Source organism: Chiloscyllium punctatum, chromosome 6 (genome assembly GCF_047496795.1).
Source record: "Chiloscyllium punctatum isolate Juve2018m chromosome 6, sChiPun1.3, whole genome shotgun sequence".
Lineage (NCBI taxonomy): Eukaryota > Metazoa > Chordata > Chondrichthyes > Orectolobiformes > Hemiscylliidae > Chiloscyllium > Chiloscyllium punctatum.
The window spans coordinates 49,792,598-49,815,014 of record NC_092744.1 but is presented as its reverse complement, the minus strand read 5'-3'; the positions used below and the strand labels follow the sequence as shown (position 1 = coordinate 49,815,014).

The window sequence follows — 22,417 nt, the reverse complement described above, 5'->3', positions numbered from 1 at the left end:
TGTGGCAGATGGAGTTCAGTGCAGCTAAATATGAGGTTATGCACTTTGGGAAGAATAACAGGAAGGCAGAGTACTGGGTCAATGAAAAGATTCTTGGAATCCATGTACATAGATCCCTGAAAGTTGCCCACCCAGGTGGATAGTGCTATGAAGAAGGCACACAGTGTGTTAGGTTTCATTGGTAGAGGGATTGAGTTCCGGGAACCGCAATATCATGCTGAAACTATACAAAATGCTGGTGCAGCCACACTTGGAATATTGTGTACAATTCTGGTCCCCATATTTTGGGAAAGATGTGGAAGCATTGGAAAAGGTGCAGAGGAGATTTACCAGGATGTTGCCTGGTCTGAAGGGAAGGTCCTATGAGGAAAGGCTGAGAGAGTTGGGTCTGTTCTCATTAGAAAGAAGAAGGCTAAGGGGGGATTTGATAGAGACATACAAGATGATCAGAGGATTAGATAGGGTAGAAAGTGAAAGTCTTTTTCCTCGGATGATGACGTCAGCTTGTACGAGGGGGCATGACTACAAATTGAGGGGTGATAGATTTAAGACAGATGTCAGAGGAAAGTTCTTTACGCAGAGAGTGGTAAGGGCGTGGAATGCCCTACCTGCTAATGTAGTCAAATCACCCACATTAGGGAGATTTGAACAATCCTTAGGTAAGCACATGGATGATTTTGGGGACAGTGAAGGGGGACGAGCTGAAAATAGTTCACAAGTCGGCGCAACATCGAGGGCCGAAGGGCCTGTTCTGCGCTGTATTGTTCTATGTTCTAGAAGTCTCCCTCGGTCTTGCTGAGAAAAGCTCTCCAAAAAATCTCGACACAACACAGACTTAGCTAAAACAAACATCAGATTCAGCCCTATCTGTTTACTCCTTGACAGTTACTTTCCTGATGCATGTAAAAATATTTCTGCTTCAATCTAACTTCTCTTTGGAGATGAGCAGTCAGCCATTTTGTTTTACTTTGTATTTTTTAATCCAAGAATAACAGGGCACAAAAACTATGAAAATACTTCCAGCAATTTCTTCAGTGAAGATAATTTAATAAGCTTGAGAATTTAAGGTGATCATTAAATTGAATCTCTCAGTATGTTAATATGCCAAGATGTTTTACAAAGTTTTAAATGTGGAGACGATGTTGCCATACTTCTCACTGATACAGAAGAAAGTAAGTTTGTTTCACACAAATATCCAAAATATTCCAAAAGCAATATTTTCCAAGGAAAGGCACAGAGGAATGAAGGTAAATTGAACAATTAACTCTTGATGTTGAAACAAAATGTATCTTATTGAATAGCTGACGCAAGCTGACTCATAAGTCAGAGTTACAGTCTCCTTTTTTTAAAACATATCGTTAGTGAGATTCTCAAAGAAACCTCTTGAGTTTGTAAGTTGAGTACTTTGTATAAAAATGATTCAATAGAGCATTCAGATACAAGCATTATGTGTTTCCCAGTTTTATAAGTCTTCCATGCCTGAATGGTCATCTAACACAGCCAAATGTCTGCCCTTTTTTGAAGTCACCTGCTTTTCATTTGTAGAATTGGGTGGGTGATCCATTCTGCCAAATTACCAACCTGGAGATTAAATAAACATTTACCTTAATGTTTATAGAACTGATCATGATGTTAAAAAAGCAATTAAATAGAGGTATAATTATCAGATTTAATGCTGCCTTTTTGAGGTTCCCATACTGTAGAGCTTTGCAGTTCTCATGTAGGGAAACCAATTAGTAATGTGGCCATTACACAGTGGTACTTGGCTTCTGGCCTCTTAGGAGCATAGGAACAGGAGGAAACCATTCAGCCCTTTGAACCTGTTTTACCATTCGGTGGGATCAGAGCTGATCTGTGGCTTAACTCTCTGTATACCTTTGCTTAACAAAAGTTTATCTATTTCAAATTCAAAGTTAACAACTGATCCTGCATCCACTACTGTTTGTGATCGACAGTTCCAAACATCTATCACCCTTTGTACGTAGAAATGCTTCCTAACATCTCTCCTGAACTACCTGGCCCTAATTCTCAGACTATGCCCCTTAGTTCTAGAATCCCCAAGCAGCAGAAATAGTTTATCTCTATTTGCCATGTGTGTTCCTGTTAATATCTTAAAGACTTTGTAAAGATCACCCCTTAACCTCTAAGTTCAAGAGAAAACAGGCCAAATCTGTATAATCTGGCCTTATAACTTAGAGTCATAGAGATGTACAGCATGGAAACAGACCCTTCGGTCCAACCTGTCCATGCTGACCAGATATCCCAACCCAATCTAGTCCCACCTGCCAGCACCTGGCCCATATCCCTCCAAATCCTTCCTATTCATATACCCATCCAAATGCCTCTTAAATGTTGCAATTGTACCAGCTTCCACCACTTCCTCTGGCAGCTCATTCCATACACATACCACCCTCTGTGTGAAAAAGTTGCCCCTTAGGTCTCTTTTATATTTTTCCCTTCTCACCCTAAATCTATGCCCTCTAGTTCTGGACTCCCCAACCCCAGGTAAAAGACTTTATCTATTTATCCTATCCATTCCCCTCATAATTTTGACAACCTCTATAAGGTCACCCCTCAGCCTCCGACGCTCCAGGGAAAATAGCCCCAGCCTGTTCAGCCTCTCCCTGTAGCTCAAATCCTCCAACCCTGGCAACATCCTTGTAAATCTTTTCTGAACCCTTTCAAGTTTCACAGCATCTTTACGATAGGAAGGAGACCAGAATTGCATACAATATTCCAACAGTGGCCTAACCCATGTCCTGTACAGCCGCAACATGACCTCCCAATTCCTGTGCTCAATACTCTGACCAATAAAGGAAAACATACCAAACGCCTTCATCACTATCCTATCGACCTGTGACTCCACTTTCAAGGAGGTATGAACCTGCACTCCAAGGTCTCTTTGTTCAGCAACATTCCTTAGGACCTTACCGTTAAGTGTATAAGTCCTGCTAAGATTTTCTTTCCCAAAATGCAGCACTTCACATTTATCTGAATTAAACTCCATTTGCCACTTCTTGGCCCATTGGCCAATCTGGTCCAGATCCTGTTGTAATCTGAGGTAACCCTCTTCGCTGTCCACTACACCTCCAATTTTGGTGTCATCTGCAAACTTACTAACTGTACCTCTTATGCTCACATCCAAATCATTTATGTAAATGACAAAATGTAGATGACCCAGCACCGATCCTTGTGGCACTCCGCTGGTCACAGGCCTCCAGCCTGAAAAAAACCCTCCACCACCACCCTCTGTCTTCTACCTTTGAGCCAGTTTTATCCAAATGGCTAGTTCTCCCTATATTCCATGAGATCTAACCTTGCTAATCAGTCTTCCATGGAGAACCTTGTCGAATGCCTTACTGAAGTCCATTTGGATCACATCTACTGCCTGCTCTCATCAATCCTCTTTGTTTAACCCTTGAAGTCCAGGTATCATTCCTGTAAACCTACATTGTATTCCCTCAAAGGCCAATATGTTCTTCCTAAGGTATAATGCTCAGATCTGCTTCCAGTACTCAAACTCTGTGTGTTGTATAACTGCAGTATAACTTCTGTATCCTTGTACTCCAATCCTCCAGATATAAAATTCAGCATTCTATTAGCTTTTTTGATTTTTTTTTCACTAGTTTGTGACATTTTAAAGATCTGTGCACCTGAACCCCAAGTCTCTATGGATATCTACTGTATTTAATTTCACACCATCTAGAAAGTACCCTGATCTTTCCTTTCTTGGTCCAAAATAGATAACAACACACTTGCTTACATTGGGCTCCTCATGTAGTATCTAAATATCCCTTTGTGATGTTAGACCATCATTTGCCACCTAACTTTGTGTCATCAGCAAATTTGGATATATGGCTTTCTATTCTAATTTCAAAGAAATGAATAAATAATGTGAATAATTGAGGCCTAACACACATCCTTGTGGGACACTTAGTTAAAAGTATCTTTATGTAGGAATTTATCAAAAGCTTTATGAATCTTCACATAAACAACACTGACAGACATTTCCCTGTCAACTGCCTTTAGTACTCCTTCAAAAATTAAAGAGGTTTATCCAGTGTGACCTAGCTGTCATGAATCTGTACTAGCTCTGCCTGATTTAACCAAATATTTTCAAAATGTTCAGTTACCTCATTCTTGATTATATACTCCAACAATTTCTCCACCACAGATGTGAGGCTAACTACCCTGTAACTGCCTGGTTCTCCTCTTTAATACTGAAAAAGTGGAGTGATGTGCAATTTTCCAATCTAGAGGGAAAGCTCTTGTATCAAGGCAGCTCTGAAAGTGTATAGTTAGAGTGTCTACAATGTGCTCACCTTGAAAACTGTTAATGATTAATTCAAATGTTTGGAATCATAAAGTCAAACAATTTTCAGAAAATGCCCAAACATGAATTCTTCCCTTAAATAATAATGTCATAGTAGGGTCAGTTTTGTCATTTATAGTGTATCAAAATTAGAAGATACAATAGATACAATTACAACTGAAATAGATCCTTAATGGTAGCCTATACTCACCTATTGGACAGACGTAGCACAGCTTTTGCCAGCTGGAACAAAAATCACTGCAGCATTGAACATTTTTGGCTTTGGCTCTTTTGAGGATATCTTCAGAGATATTAGTTACATCTGTTAGTCTAATGTCCATTTTGTTTTAGAAGTTACTGCTATTTGCTCAAGCCTATTTTTATATTACTTACCCCACATGAATCTGCAAGCAATAGGATAATATTTTGGATCTGCTGATATTCGAGAATATTATTAATTTCAGCTACCTCAATTTGCAGGTTGTCTAACACTAAGTTCAAGAATTTCAAGAGGTCCAAATCTATTAATATTCAAATGTCATATAATGAACAACAGCACATCAGGCAGGTATTTTGTCTATTTTCTTGGAGAATGCTATGATTCATATATTGCATCAGTTCTCCATTGCTTCCCTCACTATTTGAGTCTCTCCAAAAAATTTGAGTTTTAGCACCAAGAGACCAAAACTATCTCCTACATCTCCGACTTATGAAATTCTTAGAAATTTAACATTCTGATGAAATCAATTAATTGACATTCTAAGTAACAATGCAAATTCTTGGACAGATCTGATTGCTTCCTGCAATGCAGCCCACAACTTTCAGTGAGTAACGTTGCTGTGCAATGAGGACCAGTACTGCATAGGAATGACTGCTGGAGGGCCTCGCTCCTTATGAGAGACAGGATGTCAATAACAGAGGATGCCATGAAAGCTGAAGGATTCAGCAGGTGTCTGCTACCACCACAATGGTGTTTTCAAAGAGAATATTAACTGAAGAAACACTATTTTCGTGCACAAGAGTGATTTCAGACATCTGTTGGAGACCTTCCACACAACAAGCCATAACATCTGTCATTTCTCAAGGGCAATTAGGAATAGGCAATAAATGCTGGCCTGGCCAATGACAGCCACGTTCCATGAATGAATGATAAATGTCAAACCTGTTTCTAATGTGACAATACATTCTGAAGTCCCAAGAAGCATATTTTATGTAGACACAATCTGCAAATATGATTTTACTGGCATTCAAAAAGGCATGTCAAATTTTGTGTTACCCATCTTTCTGTCTTCAGTGCCAAAAACGTTATTTTTCTTAAATCAGCTCTAAGAGCACCAACTGTTGGCTTCAATCATTTGTTATCTCTTAAGGCTGTCTGGCTTTGTTGATAAAAGGTTTTGTTGAAAGGTTTTGGAAATGATAATAAGAGATAAGATTTATAATCATTTAGCAAGCAACAATTAGATTACAGATAATCAACATGGTTTTGCCAAGGGCTGGTCATGTCTCACAAATCTCATTGAGTTTTTTGAGAAGGTGACCAAGCATGTAGATGAGGGTAGGGCAGTAGACGTGGTATACATGGACTTTAGTAAAGCCTTTGATAAGGTTCCACATAGTAGGCCTCGGTGTCGTTACACTAATTTTCAATTCATTGAAACCTAAAAACAGCATTATTTTGATGGCAGTATTTCCCATCTCGAGTTGTTGGGCTATGCATCTGAATCACAGCAACCCCCCATAACCACTTAACATTCAAATGATATCCTCCCTCAAAGCCCAGTTTTGAGAGCTGCCAGACAATCATATTTGACAGCAGCTTTGCAGCCCTGGCAGCAGCCATAACCAGGAACAGGATTATAAGTAGTCCCCAGATTCGAAATCCTGGAGCCCAGGACCAGGTAAGCGCAGGAATCTCACGCAAAGTGGGTCCAGGAGGAGGTGTAGTTGTGGATTTGATGGTTCAAAGGTAGGGAGCCCCTACAGGTGGCAGATATTGGTGGGAGGGTCTCAGCTCTCAAAAAGAGATTGTTGAGGGAGGTGCCACATTTCCTGCCCAAGACCAGAGTAGGATGAATGTCTGGGTTTCCGCTCTCTCCATGAATGCCTCCCACCAGTCTCAAAATTGATGTTAGACATGAAGTGGCCTTTAAGTGGCCTGATTGGTTGGTACCCAATGCACCACTTTGAACATTTACTCCTTCCACCACTGATGCACACCAGCAACAGTGTGTACCATCTGTAAGATTAAATTTAGCAACTCATCTAACCTTCTCCAATTGCACCTTTCAAGCCAGAAACCTCTACCAGGTCGAAGGACAAGAGGAACAGATATATGGGAGCATCAGCACAGCAAGTTGCCATCAAAGCTAGACACCATCTGCTGTGCTTTCACTGTCTTATTATCAAAACCCTGAAATTCCCTTCAAAACAGCATTTGGGTACACCTGTATCACAGTGTTTCAAGAAGGTACCATTTTCTCAAGGGTGAGTAGAGATGCCATAACCAGTGAAACCCACACCCTATGAATGAATAATTTAAAAATGACTACTTGAAGAACTCAACTGGGGCTATCATGGACTGTCCCATATAAAATTACTGACAGGTCAGGGGTAGGGGAAAGGGTGGTAAGAGGCCACCCAAGGAATTTTACAGCCCCTTCTCCTGCAAATGCTTTGAATGGACTCCCCGACCCCAGGGAAAAGACTTTGTCTATTTATCCTACCAATGTCCCTCATAATTCTGTAAACCTCTATAAGGTCACCCTTCAGCCTACGGCGCTCCAGGGAAAACGGCCCCAGCCTGTTCAGCTTCTCCCTGTAGCTCAAATCCTCCAACCCTGGCAACATCCTTGTAAATCTTTTCTGAACCCTTTCAAGTTTCACAGCATCTTTATGATAGGAAGGAGACCAGAATTGCACGCAATATTCCAACAGTGGCCTAACCAATGTCCTGTACAGCTGCAACATGACCTCCCAACTCCTGTACTCAATACTCTGACCAATAAAGGAAAGCATACCAAACACCTTCTTTACTATCCTATCTACCTGCGACTCCACTTTCAAGGAGCTATGAACCTGCACTCCAAGGTCTCTTTGTTCAGCAACTCTCCCTAGGACCTTACCATAAAGTGTATAAGTCCTGCTAAGATTTTCTTTCCCAAAATGCAGCACCTCATATTTATCTGAATTAAACTCCATCTGCTACTCCTCAGCCCATTGGACCATCTGGTCCAGATGCTGTTGTAATTTGAGGTAGCCCTCTTCGCTGTCCACTACACCTCCAATTGTGGTGTCATCTGCCAACTTACTAACTGTACCTCTTATGCTCGCATCTAAATCATTTATGTAAATGACAAAAAGTAGAGGGCCCAGAACCAATCCTTGTAGCACTCCACTGGTCACAGGCCTCCATTCTGAAAAACAACCCTCCACCACCACCCTCTGTCTTCTTCCTTTGAGCCAGTTCTGTATCCAAATGGCTAGTTCTCCCTGTATTCCATGAGATCTAACCTTGCTAATCAGTCTCCCATGGGGAACCTTGTCGAATGCCTTACTGAAGTCCATGTAGATCACATCTACTGGTCTGCCCTCATCAATCTTATTTGCTACTTCTAAGGTGGGACTAGATTGGGTTGGGATATCTGGTCAGCATGAACAGGTTGGACCAAAGGGTCTGTTTCCATGCTGTACATCTCTATGACTCTATGAATAAAATCTAACCTCATGAATTTGATTGTTCTACTATTTCATGTATAACATTTCACCCGATAGAAGTATAACCACTGCACAAACTTACATATTGTGCATATGTTAATAGCTGAACAGATGTTACCTTGAAACATGTCATGCATCCAAGGGAAAAATGGACATTCCTTCTATCTTAGGTTTGCTCTCCAAAGCTGTACCTGGTGACTTTGAGCTCTGCTAAAATTTCAGTTATCTTTTGGCTGCTTCACAATGTTCTTCCTTAACTTTGAACATTAAAAAAAACTATTTTCTCTTTTTATTGTTGCAAGCCCTTGAGAACTTGAGGCAGAATCTGACATCCCACCTCCCAACGAGCAAATTTCCTATTATATGCACATTTCACATTGTCTGCTCACTAAATCCATGTACACGAGTAATGATTTAGCAATGTAATGGTGCTCTAATCATGTCCACTGAATAGTTGTTCCTTTACCTGCCAATATTCTTCCAGTTGCAAACTGGGAGACCAACATTGACCTAAGTTTTGCCACAGAAATATAATGCTATGCACTTGGAATTTTGCAATTTAGAAAGTGCCAGCATATTGGCTTGAAGTGCCATTACACTGTTATATTGCACATGATATTGTCTTTGACACAGTTACAACATGAAGCTAAAATAACAATGTGAAGATAATGGATTACACTGCTACAGAGGACAAGTGTAGTGTTTCCTTTTGCATTATGAAATGGAAAATGTGCTGATGTATACTCAATCCTAGCTAGTACACAATCTGCAAACTATAGTTTTGAAGAACAAACCCCTCTGAACTGGAAAGAGAAAAGGACAGACTTCTAGCCAATTAATTATTTGTTGGCACACAGTGTGCACACAGGGCCAAGAAATCTTTCAGGGCTACCTTTTGCCAGAGCTTTGTTAAAAATAGTTTATGTGTCAAAAAAAGATAATTTTAAAATCATTAAATGCAGTTTTCATTCAGACAGTGAAGCTTAGAAATTAATGTTTGGCTGAAGATGAATTATGAGTTATGCAGTACTATTTTCTATATTCTTTTAAGTAAGCAGCTTGGCACCATAGACAGAGGACTGTAATTTTTAAAATTAATTCCTGGGATGTGAGTATTGCTGGAAAAGCCAGCATTTATTGCCAATCCTTAATTGCTGTTGAGAAGGTCATGATGAGTTACTTCTGAAGCTGCTGCAGTTCTTGAGATGTATGCAGATCAATAGTGCTAATAGGGAGGGTGTTCCAGGAATTTGATCCACTGACTATGAAGAAACAATGATTTTATTCTGAGAGTTTTTTTTCAGTGATCACAGTTGATGTATTAGAGGATAAATCAGATCCCAGACTGAAATCTGGCTTGATAGATCATATTTTTATTTTGTTTTGTTTTAACAAGGTATCGCTCACTGAGACAGAGGCAATACTGTACATTTTGTTTTAACAATAAAATAAGTTTATTTAGCAAAAGAAATGGATTACACTGCTACAGAGGACAAGTGTAGTGTTTCCTTTTGCATTGTGAAATGGAAAATGTGCTGATGTATACTCAATCCTAGCCAGTACACAATCTGCAAACCTTTGGTTGATTATTCCTGGAGCCATCATACACCTGAGTTTAAACAAACTATGCTTCAAGTCTTCTTCAGTGTTTTATTCCAACACTCCCAATTTGGAACTATCCCTAACACCTTGCTCCATGATAATCTAGTTTATCAAATTCTCCCTTACTGAGCAGCACTGCTCTACACATGAATCTCCATCCAAGGGCTTCACACATTTGCCCAGACTGAAGTAAAACTTAAAAAAAACCCTAAGCTTTAAAACAAAATCCAGAATGAAAATTTTTGACAGGCCTTAATGCATACTGGTTAATCTTGCTAAGTTGTAAAATATCCTAAAGTAAACAAGCATCCATTAGACAGGCAAAGTAGTTCTCTCAAATTGTTTCAAAATGGTTTCTTAGAAGTTAATTATTAGCTTCAGACACAGAAAACCCATATGTTACTAATTCAAATCCCAAACTTAAAGTAAATGATATTAACTATATGTACAATTCAGATAATTTATATTACAGTTGTGACTTGGGGGGAATATGCAGGTGTTAGTGTTTCCATGTGTCTTTTGCCCTTGTTCCTTTCAGGAGTAGAGGTCTTGTATTTCGGAGGTGCTAAGCAAATTGCTTTTGTACATTTTGTTGATGACACACATTACTATCACTGTGCAAATGAAGGCAGATTGAGTGAGAGTTTTTGCGGTGGATGTACTGCTGATCATGCAAGCTGCTCTATTTAGGAGGGTGTCAGGTTACCTGAATGTTACAAGGGCAGTCACCCAAAAAAATGGTAATGGGGTGGAGGGGGCGGGGGGGGGAGGAGAACATGCTTCTCTTGCTGGGTGAGTGCTCCTCCAACATTACTCAAAAAGCTTGACAACATACAGGAAGTTAAAAATCACACAACACCAGGTTATAATCCAACATGTTTATTTGGAAGTACAAGCTTTCTGAGTGCTGCTCCTTCATCAGCTAGTGGGGCAAAATCATAGGACACAGAATGTATAGTAAACGATCATTATGTCATACAACTGATGCGATATATTGAACAAACGTAGATTGCTGTTAAGTCTTTCATCCTTTAGAATAGGTTGCAGGTTTCGATTCATTAATATGTAAATCCCAGAAATTCTTTCAAATCACATTCCCAAGTTAACTTAAGGTTTTATTAAAAAATGGTGACATCTCAGCTCAGAAAATGCATTAAAAATATGAGATTAAAGTCTGTCTGTATTCTTGAGTCAGACTGGTTCTATTTCCAAAGTAGGAATTTATAAAATGTCACATGGATTGACTGCCGACAGATTGTGTGCTTTTTGAACAAAATAGAATGTATCTGCAATTACAATTCTACAAATGCTGTGCAGGATCCTGCCCCACTAGCTATCTAACAAAGGAGCAGCACTCCGAAGACTTGTACTTCCAGATAAACCTGTTGGACTATAACCTGGTGTTGTGTGATTTTTAACTTTGTCTACTACAATCTAATGCCGGCACCTCGATATCATAACATTCAGGAAAAGAGAGCCACTTGATTGGGAGCCCAATCCACCACCATAAATATTCAATCTCTTCACCACTGGCCCATTGTGGCAGCAATATGTGCTATAAATAAGATGCACTGTTGCAACTCACCTAACTTCCTTTGGCACCACTTTCCACAAGGATCATGGGTAATAGGCCCTTGGGAACATTTGCAAGATTCTCTCCAAGTTCCACAGCATCCTGAATTCAAAACACATCTCTGTTCCTTCTCTGCTACTAATTAGAGCTTGTGGAATTCCAGCTTAAATACAACAGTGAATATATCTACCCATACAAAATACTTGTCCAAGGAAGTGTCTCACAATCACTTCTACATTTCAGAATGGACAGCAAAACTATCTTCTCAGGATGATGCTCACATCTTGGGAAAGAATAATGAAAACTAGTTTTCAACCTCTGTCCTAATTTTTTTTTTAGCCACAATATTTATACATTTGTTCTAGTGAAGTTTTTGATCAATTGTGATCACCAAGGATGGTGCATATTCAGTAATGGTATTGCCATTCAGTGGCACATGTTGCTGATTAGACTCTCTATTATGGAAATGGTCATTGCCTGGCACTTAGATAGTGTAAATGCTTCTTACCACTTAGCAGTCCATTCTTGAATGTTGCCCAAGTCTTGTTGTATACATGTATAGACTGCTTCGATCAGCCATGATCATATTGAATGGCGGTGCAGGCTCGAAGGGCTGAATGGCCTACTCCTGGATCTATTGTCTATTGTCTATTGGTATATGACAAGCTGTGACTGATACTGAGCATTTTAACATAAGTTGTATTTTCATACTTAAATTCACTTGATAATAGTAATAAAACTGACAATTACCAATATTTGCACCACAGCTGTATGAGGTCTGGAGTTGGGTGGTCTTGATGAAACTCGAATTGAGCTGTGATAAGCAGGTTATTGCTGAGTACATGCCATTCGAAAACATTATCAAAGACAACTTCTATCCATTTGCTTATGACCAATAGTAGACTATTGAGAAAGTAGTTGGCCATTTTGGATTTGGTCTTTCATTTTTTAGTAGAATGCCACTGAACAATTTTCCATGTTGGGTAGAGATCAGTGTTATGGATGCACTGGTACAGCTTCTCCAAGATTATGACTACGTTGGGAGCATGGACTCATGGCTGCAAGGGGATCAGGATTGGGAGCTGAATATTCAAGGACATACATCCTATCGAAAATGTCGGCAGGTGGGCAGAGGGGGTGGTGTTGCCTTATTAGTAAGAAACAAAATTAAATCAATAGTAGGAAACAAACTAGGGCCAGACTACAAACTAGTGTAGAATCTGTGTGGGTAAAATTGAGGAACCACAAAGATAAGAAAAACCATAGTTGGACTAATGTACAAGCTTCCAAACAGTAGTCAGGAACTGGGGCGCAAGATACACCAGGAGACAGAAAAGATGTATAAGAAAAGCAAAGTTACAGTGATTATGGGGGATTTCAATATGCAGGTGTACTGGGAAAATCAGGTTGGTAGTGGATTGCAACAAAATGAATTTGTGAAATGTCTACGGGATGGCTTTTTGGAGCAGCTTGTGGTGGAGCTCACTGGGGAACAGGCAACAGGATTTAGTGTTGTGCAATGAGGCAGACTTGATAAGGGAGCTTAAGGTGAAGGAACCCTTAGGAGGCAGTGACCATAATATGATAGAATTTACTCTGCAATTTGGGCAGGAGAAGATGGAATCAGAGGTAACGGTATTAGAGCTGAATAAAGGCAATTGCAGAGGCATAAGAGAGGAGCTGGGTAGAAATGACTGGGAGAGGAGCTGAGCAGGAAAGACAGTGGAGCAGCAATGGCAGGAGTTTCTAGGAGTAATTCAGGAAACACAACCGAGATTCATCCCAAGGAAAAAGAAGCATGGTACAGGGAGGGTGAAGCAACCAGGGCTAAGGAAGTTGGGGATAGCATAAAAGCAAAAGAGATAGCATGTAATGTGGTGAAAGGCATTAGGAAACGAGAGAATTGGGAAACTTACAAAGATCAACAAAAGGTCATCAAAAAAAGAAATAAGGAAGGGGATGATTAAATATGAGGGTAAGCTAGCCAGTAATATAAAGGAAGACTGTAAGACATTCTTTAGATACATAAAAGGGCAAACGAAAGTGGACATTGGGCCACTGGAAAATGACACTGGAGAGAGAGTAGTGGGAACAAGGAAATGTCTGAGGAACTGAGCAATTACTTTGCATCAGCCTTCACGAGTAATATCCCAAACATTCAAGAGAGTGAGGAGGCAGAGCTGAGTACAATAGCCAGCACCAGGGAGAAGGTGCCAGAAAAACTGAATGGCCTGAGGTGGATAAATCACCTGGGCAACATGGACTACACCCCAGAATTCTAAGGGAGATAGCTGAAGAGATCATGGAGGTGTTAGTGGTGACCTTTCAGGAATCTCTAGAATCAGGGAGGGTCTCAGAGGACTGGAAAATCACTTACATGACACCCCTATTTAAAAAAGAGAGTAAGATAAAAGATGGACAATCACAGACTGATTAGCCTAACCTCAGTTGTGAGTAAGATTCTGGAATTCATTATAAAAGATGAGATTTCTGAATACTGTACTTGAAAGTGTATGGTAAAATAGGGCAAAGTAAGGATGTTTCATCAAGGGGAGGTCATGCCTGACAAATATGCTAGAATCTTTTGAGGAAGTAACGAGCAACTTTGACCAAGGATGTGATCTACCTGGACTTCAAGAAGGGCTTGGACAAGGAGGTTACTGAGTAAGATAAGGGCCCATGGTGTTAGAGGCAAGGTGCTTGCATGGATACAATCTTGGCTATCCGGCAGAAAGCAGAGAATGGGGATAAAAAGGTCCTTCTCAGGATGGCAGCCAGTGACAAGTGGTGTTCAACAAGGTTCAGTGTTGAGACCACAACTTTTCACTTTGTACATTAACGGGTAAATTTGTAGATCTTACAAAGATAGTAGAGGAACAGGTAGCATTAAGGAGGCGGTGGGGGGCTACAGAAGGATTTGGACAGGTTAGGAGAGTGGGCAAAGAAGTGTCAGATGGAGTACATCATGGGAAAGTGTGAGGTCTTGCACTTTGGTAGGAAGAATAGAGATATGGGCTATTTTCTAAATGAGGAGAAAATTCAGAAGTCTGAACTGCAAAGCGACCTGGGAGTTCTAGTCCAGGATTCTCTCAAGATAAACTTGCAGGTTGAGTCAGTTGTTAGGAAGGCAAATATAATGATAGCATTGGTTTTGAGAGAACTTGACTATAAAAGCAGGGATATACTTCTGAGGCTCTATAAGGCTCTGATCAGACAACGTTTGGAGTACTGTGCGCAGCTTTGGGACCCATATCTCAGGAAGGATGTACCGATCCTGGATCGAGTCAGAGGGGGTTCACAAGGATAGTCCCAGGAATGAAAAGCTTAACTTATGAGGAATGTTTGAGGACTCTGGTCTATACTTAGTGAAGGTTAGAAGGATGAGAGGGATCTAATTAAAACATACAGGATATTGAGTGGCTTGGACAGAGTAGATGTTGGGAAGATGTTTCCATTGGTAAGAGAGACTGGGACCTGAGGGTATAGCCTTAGAGTAAAGGGAAGACCTTTTAGAATGGAGATAGGGAGAAACCTTTTCAGCCAAATAAATATGTGAAATTTATTGCCATAGAAGGCTATGGAGGCCAGGTAATTAAGTATATTTAAGACTGAGATAGATAGGTCCTTGAGGATCACGGGTTACATGGAGAAAGTGGGAGAATGGGATTGAGAAACATATCAGCCATGATTGAATAGTGGAGCAGACTTTATGGGCTGAATGACCTAATTTCTGCTCCTATGTCTTATGGTCGAAGTCTTCAGTACCATAACCAGGATGTTATCAAGACCCAATATTTGCTGGTTCTTATGACTTCAACCATTTCTTGATATTAGCATCATGTTGAGTGCATCAGATTGACTGAAGACTGATATATGGGCTGCTAAGGAATCATAGAGTCATACAGCATAGAAACAGACTCATCGGTCTAACTCAACTAGATATCCTAAACTGATCTAACCCCATTTGCCAAAATTTGGCCCCGATCCCTCTAAACCATTCCTATTCTTGTACGCAGCCAGATGCCTTTTAAATGTTGTAATGTACATGTACAAAAAGAATTATCATTTCCCACTGAAGATGTTACAAATGCTTCCGCTCTGTCTTTTGCACTCCATTGTTGAAGCTGGGCATGTTTGGAACCTCTAGCCCACTTAGGCATTTAATTGTCTACTACTGTTCACAACTATATGTGACAGGAACTGATCTGTAGTGTGGGACTGCTTAGCTCTGTACATTACATGTGACTTCTGTCTTGAGTTTTACCAGGTTGTCTATGAATTTTTAGATATGTCTGGTGCTACTGCTGACATTCTCTGCAGTGTTGCTATTTGAACCAGGATTGTTCCTTTCGCTGCAGAACTACACTAAATTGTGAGGTTAGAATTGTGGTTGGTCAAGAATTTTAAATGGTTGTATGTGAACAAGAAACAGTTGTCCTTTATTTAGCAACCAAAACTGAAAACCTACTGCTCAGGCAGAAGAGAATTAGGCACCTACCTTTTCTTCCCACTCTGCATTTGAATAGTACTCAAGCTGAAATTCCTGTATAGTCTTTAAGGATAGTTCCACCTGAATATTCCCAGAAAGGACATGGCTAACATTTCTACAAAAATAAACAAGATAAGTAAACATTGACTTCCAGCAAGGATTGTTTGTATTAATTGTGTTTGTGTGATACTTCCTCTTCATCACTGTCGTGCTCTACTTTTCCCACAGCAGATTTCTGAGCATGCTCATGCTCATTATGAACTTCTCTCTCAGTTTCCTGCAAATGGAAGTTGAATATTTATCTGTGCTACATACTGGGAATGAGGTATGGCCCCTGATGGTTTATCAATGATTTATAGATTCAAGGACAGGTTTGTTCAACCTGCCTTTTGACATTTTGTCACACAAGCAGGGTGAAGTGAGATGCACAAAATGATGTTAAATTGATAGAACATCACTGTCAATGGTTATATGAATCCCAAACATATTTGCAGGTACACTGTAGCTATTTCTTTAGATAGCAGCAATATGATCTGGTATCCTGAGTTTCTTTTGCAGGAGTTCTGATACAGGCCTTGGATTTATCGACAAATTCAGAGACTTTACCTCCAGCTACTCAGAACTGTTGTGCCTCTTTGTAATAGCTCTGTTGGAAACATCTTGAAAATTCCATCATCACCCACCAGTGACATATTGTACTCAGGAAGAATCTTTTGCTTCATGCACAATTTGGCATTGGAAATCTAATCCTCAAATCTAAACAACTGAGGAAAAAGACTCTTCTGTCAAGTGTTTCCTGCCTTTTTCTATTTGTCTGCTATTCTTCCAAGTCTGATCTCTTTGTACTCTATGACACATTGCTTCTGCTGTGTTTAGGGTGGAATTAATAATGTTGGTGGATAAATTGCCATTTCTCAGAGGGCTATTGTCAGACAAGCTCTGGGAAGGGGCAGTTTTTGAAATTTAGAACATAGAACATAGAACAATACAGTACAGAACAGGCCCTTCAGCCCTTAATGTTGCGTGACCTGTGAACTATTCTCAGCTCGTCACCCTACACTATCCCATCATTATCCATGTGCTTATCTAAGGATTGTTTAAATCTCTGTAATGTGGCTGAGTTGACCACATTGGCAGGTAGGGCATTCCTGCCCTTACTACTCTCTGCGTAAAGAACTTTCCTCTGACATCTGTCTTAAATCTATTACCCCTCAATTTGTAGTTATGCCCCCTCGTACAAGCTGACGTCATAATCCTAGGAAAAAGACTTTCACTGTCTACCCTATCCAATCCTCTGATCATCTTGTATATCTCTATCAAATCCCCCCTTAGCCTTCTTCTTCCCAATGAGAACAGATCCAAATCTCTCAGCCTTTCCTCATAAGACCTTCCCTCCAGACCAGGCAACATCCTGGTAAATCTCCTCTGCACCTTTTCCAATGCTTCCACATCCTTCCCAAAATATGGGGACCAGAACTGTACCCAATATTCAAAGTGTGGCCGCACTAGCGTTTTGTATAGTTGCAGCATGATATTGCAGCTCCGGAGCTCAATCCCTCTACCAATGAAACCTAACTCACCGTATGCCTTCTTAACAGCACTATCCACCTGGGTAGCAACTTTCAGGGATCTATGTACATGAACTCCAAGATCCCGCTACACATCCACACGATCAAGAATCTTTCCATTGACCCAGTACTCTGCATTCCTGTTATTCTTCCCAAAGTGCATCAACTCACATTTAGATGCATTGAACTCCATTTGCCACCTCTCAGTCCAATTCTGCAGTTTATCCAATTCCCCCTGCAACCTGTAAACTTGTTCCAAACTGTCCACTACTCCACTGACTTTAGGGTCATCTGCAAATGTATTACTCCATCCACCTATGCCTGCATCGAAGTCATTTATTAAAATGACAAACAGCAGTGGTCTCAAAACAGAGCCTTGTAGCACACCACTAGTAATCAGACTCCAGGCTGAATATTTTCCATCAACCACCACTCGCTGTCTTCTTTCAGAAAGCCAGTTTCTAATCCAAACTGCTAAATCATCCTCAATTCCATGCCTCTGCATTTCCTCCAACAGCCTATCATGTGAAACCTTATCAAAGGCTTTACTGAAGTCCATGTATTCCACATCTACTGCCCTACCCTCATCTACATGCTTGGTCACCTTCTCAAAAAACTCAGTGAGGTTTGTGAGACATGACCAGTCCTTGACGAAACTATGTTGACTATCTGAAATCAAATTGTAGGAAGGTAAATTACAATAAAGTCATTGTAAGTATTTTATAACTTTGTGCAACTGTGAGGTATGTGAAATTATTGTTTTTTTGAAATTGTGTTTTTACTTTAGGGTAAAATATATGTGGTCATGCAACTTGTTCCAAAGTCTGCTAGACTTGTATGGTTTTATTGTGGGGACTAAAGGGGCCCAGATTATTTTACTGGCAAGAAATTGTGAAGCGCTCACATTTGGAGACAATAGCATGTGCGCTAACAGTGATTCTAAAGACCCAGAAGGGTTGAAAATATTAGATTGTTAACAGTTGTGCTATAAATTGCCCATTTAATTCCAAGGTACAAACAAGTTGAGGTCTCAAGCCAACTAACCAGCATCTCAGTCTAATGCAAGACCCATGAGAGTTGTATTACCATAATGATGGGCTTTGAAACGAGAAGGTACAAAGAAAGATATTGTGGTATCAGGTTACACGCTTTCCTAAAATATCATTCAGGGTCTGTGAGAGAGAGGGAAAGCTGATAAAGGCCTAAGTCTCTCCTTCATCTCAATGGAATGGGTGTGCAAACTTGTGCTTAGATTTGAATGACTAAATTTATAGGGAGCGCAAATAAGCTTGGGAGTAATGGTCTTGTTTAACCTATTGGGAAAAGTCTTCAGCAAATTCACATTAATGAAAGGTAGTTTGGGAGTTAAAGGTTTCCAGGCTAAAAACAGAAAAAAAATTTGGAAGTAACTGCTCAGAAGCTAAGAATAATTTTGATCCGATTCTGGTAAATTTGAATGCTCAATCAAAGGAAAATGCATTGTATTCCTTACTTTATTTCCTGATTTGTACAGGCTTTTTCTGTATTTTAAAATGCGGGTTGCATACAAAAATGGTGTTTGGTCAGTTGTGTTTCCAGTTTGTTTGATGCAGTAAATGTCTTACAATGTGAAATATTGTATTTTTTTTATCTATTAACTGGAAGTTTAATTTGCTCTTTATAAAAGTTATTAGTCTCAACTGGGATTATAAAAGCAGCAATACTAGTATGTTATATTATTCTTGTGCTCCTGGATTATGTCACAGTCTTTCTGAAAGGACGTTATTTTAATACATTTCAAAAAGAATCTTATTATTAATAAAACTCCTTATTGGTTTCATTTATCACAATCTTTTAAAATTTAGTGTCCTTGATCTGACCATTTCTTCAAAGAGATGAAGTCTCTGGTAAAGTGTTCACTCCTGTACAACACTGTGTGTCCTGTTATTGTCACTAGCTTCTATACAAATGAAGCAGGGTGACAGTTATAACCTTTTGAGAAATGACATTATAGAACTCCTTTCAAATGGGGGAGAAAAATGTTACACTTAATTTGGATTGGTTGGTGTTTGGGAGTTTTTAGAAGAAAACATACTAGTTCATTGAACAGGTTGGTTATGAAAGACAATTGGAAAATGAAGGATTGGAGGGCTTTATTATCCTTGAAAAGCATTAGAGATAGTGAGGGGACAAAATATTTTTTGCACATAATTTTCACTTATGTTTTGGTAAGAGGCCTGGTCACCAACCTCTCATTATCCACTTCTGATGAGATCAGTGAATTTGTTCCAGGGTAACCCTAATCTGTTTTGGACAGTAATGTATAAAAATTATAAATACCATTTAGTCTAACTGGTCTGTAATGTCATATGTCTTTTACATAGAATCTCTATAGTGTGGAAGGAGGCCATTTGACCCATTGAGTCCACACTGACCCTCTGAGGAGCATCTCACCCAGACCCAATCCCCAAATTTTCCTTGTAAGCCTGCATTTTCCATGGCTAATCCACCTAACCTGCACATCCATGAATGCTGGGCAATTTGGCATAGCCAATTCACCTAACCTGCACATCTTTGGATTGTTGAAGGAAACCAGAGCACCCGGAGGAATCCCACACAGACATGGGGAGAATATGCAAATTCTACACAGTCACCTGAGGCTGGAATTAAACCCAGGTCCCTGGCGCTGTGAGGCAGCAGTGCTAACCGTTGAGCCCCTCCCCTCCCCCCCCCCCCCCCAAAACAATAATCCTAACCACATTTATCAGCACTGTCATCATTTCCTCTTATTTCCTCTTCCTCCAAGTACCTATATAACCAGTTCTTAAATGCTTCACCCACCAGCACTGGTGACCTTAATTTACATGTTTGTTTAAAGAAGTATCTGAGAGCAAAATTCTGTTAGATAATAAAATGCATTTTTAAAAAAATGACAGGAGGCTACAGGTACAAAGTTTTTGTACTAGGTCATAAAACAGTATTGCAGAGGAATTATTCTGTTAAGTTAGAATGATTCCCAGAAATTGTGGTAGTAACATTTGTCAATCTTTATTTTATGCTATAATATTATAAATTGAGATAGGCAACTTTAATTGTATTTGGTCATCTTTATGTTTAAACTTACAGCAGAATAAAGAAGCTGAACTCCTAAAAACGGTCACTGGCAGTCCAGAACTTGTATTGTTGTGGATTTTTTTTCATCTTGCACTGATCAGGACAAATGCAAGAATGTCAAATTTAACATTATTTCAACAATGCAGATGGAAAATGTACTGTTTGGAGAAAGCAGTGATGAACTATAGGTTCCTCAAGCTCTCAAGTAATTCAAAATGGTCTTACAGTGTACTTCAAACTATCCTGGAAAGTGAAAGTATTTCAAAAACTTGAAAAAGTTAAGCAAGTCATTTCATATTGCTACTGTACAGTTTATGTGACAAGTGGTCCTTTTCATTTTCAGAATGTTGCCTTCAATTTAAAACAAAATGTTCTGCCTACAACACAGTTGCATATTAGGCAGAGTGCAAACCATATTCAACCAACCTACACTTGCAAAACCCAAAACAAAAATATCTACTGTTAGATGTGATTGTGCAACATTTGCTGAACAAACCTGATTGTGCCAACAGGTACATTAACAGCCAATTTAAGACAATCAGTGGAGCCTGTAATGTAACTTACGCTTAGTAGGAATAACAAACATTCATGCACAGGAACCTATTCTCTGCTATCAAAAGGAGTATGTTGAAGCCTTAATCCATTTCTTATTTATCAAGAAGCATTGAGAGTCTAATCTTCACCATTACCTTTTCAATGGCAGTGCCTCGGCCAAGTAGATACAACTTGCTGACTAATCAGCACCTTCATATCCTGTAATATAAATCATATAAAATGATTTAGTTATTTCTTTCTTTTCAGCAATGTACTACGAACAGGTAAATTTTGTTGAATCTAATTTTATTCCACTTCTGAAATATGAAAAGAATGCAGAAGTAAAGCATTCAATTGATCCACATTACATGAGAAGTCTATTTTTATTGTCCTGGATTCTGCTATTTCACTGATAGATGTAATGCATTGCTGATCAATTCTCAAAGAAAATACTCAGAATGTCTGATATCAGAAAATCTAGCAAGGTGCCTTATCATGATGATGTCACTTTAACAGGTTATTTTGTCCTTAGATTTTTTTTAAAGAGAGGTTGTAAAGGCAGAGGTGCTGAAATGTCTAGTTTAACAATGGTAGGGGAATGGCCAATTCTCTTATTTCAGGTTTTTTCTAGTTTACTTTCTAGTTGTAACAGAACAGTAAATTAGACGCAGCAGAAGCTGCTGCCATGCAAAAAGGTTCCATGCTTCAGCAGATCATTCCTGGCTGTCTTTTATCTTGGAAACCTCTGTTGCTTGTAAGAACTTGTGTTTGAATTTACCTTTTGCAAAGGGATGTGTTTTTGGGATGTTACAGGAATTGGAACATCCCCTTAGTAAAGTTGCTGTTTTGCAACAGTTAAGTTTTCCAATAGTTAAGGTATTTTAAGTTCCATTTTCTTTTGTTCGTGTTTCAACTGTAGTGTTCAAATAAACTATGTTTTGCGTAAAGCTGAGTGGTTTGAGCAGCTGCATCACACCTGGGATATCCACTGTGTATCTGCGTTTTAAATAAGATAAATTTAGGGTCTAGGCTACCTTCTTAAAACATTAGGAGAGGGTCTGGCCTGGTCCATAACAGCCTTGTGTTAGAAATAGAAGACAGAGAAATTGACCACAATGTCACAGTAGAGTAGAGAGAGGCCTTGCCATAGTAGGTGCTTCTCGAGTAAAAATACAGCTTCAAGTTCAATGTCAGATTGTTTAATCTGATACTATATCTCTTGCCCTGGCTTCAAATTCTTTCACATGGTACCCCAAAGCACAAACCTAAGTAATTAACTTCTATGCCTTCTGACAAGAAACTTTTCTGGTACTGTATTGTACACAAGAAATGCCCTGTTGTAAGTCTTTCATTATAAGACTGAAACTTGAAGATACCCATTATGTGTAGATGCAGTTGAAATTAAAATTTTGCAATATAAATAATTTGCCATACATTGATCATCCTTTTCTCATCAACCCACAATGGTTCTCAGTACTCTTTTGAATCAAAAATCAGGCTCTTGTCTTCATTTTCAAATCTTTTCTAAA

At 39.4% G+C, this 22,417-nt stretch overlaps 1 protein-coding gene and 1 long non-coding RNA gene across 15 annotated transcripts in view; one reads left to right on the top strand and one right to left on the bottom strand.

Annotated features, from left to right (window-relative positions):
- nlgn1 (neuroligin 1) overlaps positions 1-22,417 on the top strand; it is a 689,649-nt gene that overhangs the window by 494,580 nt on the left and 172,652 nt on the right. The gene's annotated exons all lie outside the window — the stretch shown is intronic.
- Positions 1,112-22,417, bottom strand: part of LOC140478948 (uncharacterized) — a 31,053-nt gene continuing 9,747 nt past the window's right edge. The window contains exons 2-4 of the long non-coding RNA XR_011960908.1: positions 21,044-21,107; positions 15,703-15,808; positions 1,112-1,581 (exon numbers count right to left, since the gene is read on the bottom strand). This is a non-coding gene — a long non-coding RNA (uncharacterized lncRNA). The remainder of the gene's footprint in view (positions 1,582-15,702; positions 15,809-21,043; positions 21,108-22,417) is intronic.